The following is a 6,000-nucleotide window of genomic DNA, read 5'->3' as shown; positions in this document are numbered from 1 at the left end:
AAAAGTTCTAAACAAGCTGATCGAACAACTATTTATAGGCAAAGTCAGGATGTGAGAGTGCTGGCCGATCGGCTGGGCTAGCCGATCGGCTTGACAATGCTAACCGATCGAACAGCCTAGTTGATCGGTTGGACTGTCCGATCGGCTGGGCTAGCCGATCGGCTGGCAGCTTAGCACTTAACAAAATGTCGCCGTATCCTGACTTGCTTTACGTACAAAACATATACACAACTATACAAAATATGACTACATGCTGACGGAATCTACAGACGTTATTGCACTAACACATATTTGCACATTTAATCAAATCTAACCAATTTTAGACCATTGAAGACAATGTGTAATTTAAGTGGGGGGGGGGGTGACTTGAATTTGTTTGTCCTAAAACAAGCCTTACACAAAACTCTACTTGAAACCGCTAAAACACTCCAAATCTTTTTCAAAAATATTTTTTTTCTTTGTTTTGTCTTGTTTATAGTTTAAGTTAGAAAACCAAGTTCTAAAAATTCATTTTTTTTTTTTGCAAATTTACAACCGATAACGCTGTGATAAAAAAAGAACCATATAAGGAAAATTCATACAAAGGTATGGCAAATTTTTAAAATTTGATTGTATATATATTTTCACACTTTCACCCCCTTTTCCATAAAATTGTGAGTTTTGAGCCTTTACTGAGCATTCAATTTCATATCCCTACTAAATACTCATTTTTCATTTCTTGTGTGAATAGCCCGTACGGTTCTTACAAATCTAGAACTTGACAAGACAATACATTCCCGGTCTTTACCGACTAATCCGAGAAAGTATATGATTGAGTCATTATGACCATAAACCCCTTTTTCTTTTTCAACCTTATTTTCTATTTTATCTCCCCAAAAAATCTCCCTTAGTCACTTCTTTGAGCCTAAACCTTTCGTTTCAAAATCCACAAAATACCATCACCCAAAAACCATCTTTTACTTTTACACCCATTTATTTTAGTAAACTTTGGTTCTTTTGAAAATACATAAAAGCATGTGACTTTGTTATAAAAAAAACTTATCTCTAGTTGCTTGAAATAAAATAATCAAACTTTTCCTTAAAAGCATTTATTTGGTGCCTAAAGTCACAAATAAATTTTCAAAAGAAAACCGATATTTTACATCTTTAGCCACTTTTCAAATAAAACTACCATACCTTTAACCAAACCTACGCTTTTAAAGTCCTCTTGATATTTACAAAGATTAAGTTAAAAAGGAGGAGGTTTGATTACTTGTCAAGCATATGGTAGGAGTGAGTTCCATACCGGGACCGAGCGTTCAACTTATACATCTTCGGCTGAGTGTTGAGTGATCACTTGTGAAGTATGTGAATATATATATATATATATATATATATATATATATATATATATATATATATATATATATAACTAAATGAAATTTTAAAAGAAATGCTATGCCCAAAAATATTTATTTTTTTTAAAAAGTTCTAAATAAATCACGTCAAATAAGATTGTAATTAAAATAAAAACAAGAATAAAAAGAACTTGAATTCCTGATACTCTACAAACAAGACCCGAAAACTTCTCTTCTACCTATTCCATTTGGGTGTGTAAGTAATATTAAAGAGTTTTGCTTGAGGACAAGCAAAGATTCAAGTGTGAGGGTTTTTGATATGCACCAAATGTAACATATAAATTATATCAAATAAGGTATAAAATCAACCTTTTTAGTAATAATGTTGGAAAAAGTGTGTTTCTTTGTATACTTTTGATTTTCAGGAATAAAAGAGTTTACATGTACAAAAGGAACAAATTAACGGCAAAAACCAACATGAATACAAAGGAAGGGAAGTTGATACAATATACCAACCCTCCGAGCTTCACCCCAAGACAGGGATGGTGGTTACAGGGAAAACCCCTCCCCCCACCTCTCTTCCTTGTATCGAGTTTCAAGGTGTTTTTGTTTTGCATATCGTACTCCGATCAATACCGAGGAAAGGTTAAGTGTCACACCCTAAGCGATGGCGGAAACATCGGAGTGAGACGAAAACGAGATTGCAAGAGACTTCATAACGATTATTTATGACAAGTATTTAATAATCAAAATTTCATTTCATTACTAGGGCAAAATACAAAACAATTACTAAAAGTTAAAGTGCGTTTCTAGTCGTCCTACTAGATTTCTTTCAACGTAACATCATCAAGATCCTGCAATACATATTAAAGTACATGTCAACACATAAAGCATCGACGAGCATATAAGTTTGAATTACTAGCATAAGTATAAAACGGTGAAGAATCACTAGTTCAAAGGACCGGAATCGATTGAACCAGGGGTTTAGTTCTGCATAAAAGGGTTAGATCCTCTCGTTTGATTCGGGGTTTGGCTTATCTCCTTCTTCGAACGATAACTGCAAAACGAACAGTCATTAGACTCGCCACGGGGAGAATGGGGATTCTCTCCGTGACCACCCTCCGGCATGAGAATAAGTACAGGTTTCAATGAAGAAGAAGAAGTAATAGTGAAAATGAAGTGAGAGTAACTTGAGAAATGATACCTGAGTTGTCTTATTTATAACCGAATTTTGGGCGGGAAAGTTTGTTGACGGAGGAAGTAACAGAAAGCATTTTCTGTGAGCGGTTATTTTCTCCACCGTTAATCACTAACGTGATGTATATGCACACAGATCGTGTGCATGATCAACGGCTGGGGAGGTGCCACGTGGAAAGTGGGCAAGTGTGGATCCTTCTTCAATTTAGTGCCATCATCGTGACCTTGAGGGGTGCTCAGGATGATGCCACGTGGGCATTCGGTTATAACCGAATGGTTGTGCACGATAGGGCCTTCTAGAAGGTTTATAGCTGTAATCCTATGTGGCTCTGCCTTATGCAAATTCTATTGTAACAGAAAGGTTACTTTCTGTTCAAGTCCGGGTGATATTTGCGCGGAGATGTTATTAACTATCTTGGCATATGAACTTGCGCAAGGACATGTTTTTGGTTTTCTCGGCGCTTGTATGTTGAAGGATGTTCTCTTTTAAGTTTCTTCTTTAGAACCAGTGCGCTGCCGCGTAAGGTTCCCTTTAAAGAGGTTTATTGGGATGAAGATGTGGTATGGTCCAAAGTGCCTGCGCGAGGTTTTTGGGACCATACCCCTTCAAATGGTTTAAACGACTCCACGTGGCATAATAGTAAACTAAGACATATCATTACAACACTAGCATGCATCTCATAATTGTCAACCTAAAGATTCCCACTAGCGTAATCTTGTCGTCGCAATGACAAGACCGTTTTCATATAACTTAACATGACCTCAAGAATACGGGCGGCGTGCTACTCCTATAGCGCTATACATGTTAAGGGAGGCTTGTACGAAGTTATTGACAAAGTATGTTGCAAGTAAGGATTCTAGCATGAATGAATTTCTAAGCATCACATATTAAGCATGTATAATGGATTGTTTGTTTGTGTCAAGCATGTTTGTATGCGATTGTGTGAGTTTAATAAGTCATAAGTATTACACCCAAAATTGTCGAAAACTAAAAAGGGGGTCATGTAAACTGACGGTTTGCAAAACTTCCAAAGTAAACGTGAGTTGACGAGTCGTTGAGGGTGGAGCACCAAAGTTACCCTACATTGGGGAAATGAAGGCGTATGAGTATATGGAGTTCGTAGAGAGTTTGGATTCGGAATTAATATGGAAAGTATATGTGCAACGAAAATATATCTTGTCTAGATACTCATTTAGACAGTATGTTTTCATGTGTTTTCACGGGTCCTATGTTGCTCATTAGCATAGAGGTAGGATTCCATCCATTAAACCTCATTGTATGATTCACCAAAGCACAAACTCATCAACTTAGTTGATGAGTTCGGTTGGTCATGAATATAAGATTAAATTTAACTAAGTAAAACAACCAAGTGAGCAAACTAGATGCGTGCAACTCGAGCATGGAAAGTGTTCGAGGACGTGATGTAGCCTTGTCACTTTATGGAAGTTGTTTTTGTACCAAGACATACAAGTGAGGTAGTGGAACAAATTTGGATAGCCCAAGCTTCCATAGTTCACACTTTTACCAAAACACAAGTCTCACCATATTGAAGATGGTGAGCTTGGATGGTTCCAACACTTGTTGGTTGTCTAAAACCTTATCAAAACAGAAATTTTAGAGGGTGTTTGCACCTCTAAACTTGTAGAAATCAACCATACTCAAGATCTCTAGCCATAGACTTGGTTAGTACAAGATTTCACAAAGTTTGTAAAAGTTTAGTAAGGTTTCTTCCAAAACAGAAAGTTGGACCTCAAAATGGTGATGGTCCACCTTAGTTTAACATGGTAAACTTGTGGAAACACTCCTAGAGGTGTTCTAAGCTTTCAAGAAGATGAAGAGATGAAGAAATGTGGAAGAAAGTGAGGTGAAGGCTCACTTTTGCACTTAGAGAATCCTGCCTCAAACTTGTGATTTCAGCTGATTAGAGAGTGTGTTGAGAGTGTTTAGAGAGTTAGAAAGTGAAATGAAGGTGCAAGAGGTTTGGTTTTATAATTGTGGATTAGGGTTTGTGTAATAATGAGGTTATAAGGTGATTGGGTGAAGAAGTGGTGAGGATAAGTGACCAACGCATGACCAGCTAACAACTTTCTGCGGATTGAGTCTCCTCGCCACACACGAGCGGAGAAGCCAATTGGCTCGTGGGCCGCGAGCTGATGGTTTTCATCCGAAGTTTGAATTTTATTCAATATAGCCCCCAGACTTTGTAATGTTCATCATTTTATGGCATTTTCTTGTATTTTAGCCCATTTTTAGGTATTTAAAGTGTACCAAGATAACGTATGAGTATAATGCATGTGAGTTTACGTAGTGTGTAAGTATAAATGAGAATCAAACGTATTAATAAGTCTCGGTTTGCACAAAAACTGTATCCAAGGATTGATTGCGTATCAGTACAAGTATAATAAGTGTAAGTATAAAAGGTGAATTTCATTATGATCGAAGTCTCGGATTACAAGTTTGGAAGTGAATAAGAATAAAATACGATTACAAGTTTTCAAAAATAGAATACGATTACAACTTTCTAAATAAGGAAAGTATGAAAAATGTGAAGCGTTACATTAAGGATTAATCCGTCTTGACGAAACCATTCCCGCAAGGATAGACCCTTCGCTTGGACTTGGTGTTTCTTCATTGGCGCCCAGTGACGTGAGCGAGGGTGTGTGTATTTTTATTATAATTTTTAAGTACTTTCACTCGTTATTCAAGCTTTATATTTATAAAAAACGATATAACACTATCACTCTCTACAACACGCTAGGGCAAGTGCACCAATCGTTGGTGTAGTATAGTGATGGTGAGATACCGAGTTCGTCCATGGACACAAGAGCTTTTAATACCGGAATATCGTTGACGTCTAATCTAATCAAATTTTGAGAAAATGTTTTAATAAGTAAAATAAAGAAACTAAATGAATAAATAAATGAAAAAAATAGACAAGATAGAATCACTTGGTTCCGACTCATCTTTTATGTATCCTTCGATGAAATCCGCACTTTGGGTTTTTTTAAGAGATTATCTTAGTTATAGTGGCATGTCCCTCTTTTGGAGGCAATGCTACCCTCAACCATATTGATCTGAGTCAGCAGGGATACAATCCCGCAAGACCGGAATATTGAAAGATAATTAAGTACGTTATTAATGCAAAATGTGGCATGTCCCTCTTTTGGAGGCAACGCTACCCTCGGCGATATTGGTCTGAGACAGCAGGGATACAGTCACGCAAGGCCGGTTTAAAGTTTTAATAGTAATTTAGTTATAAGGGATTCAAGCCGTTCTTACTTCCCACGATTTGATGCTATCTGCCTCAAAGGAAGCCGTAATAAGCTTGAATCAAGTCCTCACAGGATCTATACACCGAACGAGGCAAGAACTTTACCCATACCACCCTTCTCACCGCCTTCCAGGCAGTTAACGCGCTTTATATAAACCGTAAAGACATGAATGAGTGAATCACCAAAACATGAA

Source organism: Helianthus annuus, chromosome 17 (genome assembly GCF_002127325.2).
Source record: "Helianthus annuus cultivar XRQ/B chromosome 17, HanXRQr2.0-SUNRISE, whole genome shotgun sequence".
Lineage (NCBI taxonomy): Eukaryota > Viridiplantae > Streptophyta > Magnoliopsida > Asterales > Asteraceae > Helianthus > Helianthus annuus.
Note: the sequence above shows the minus strand (reverse complement) of the source record.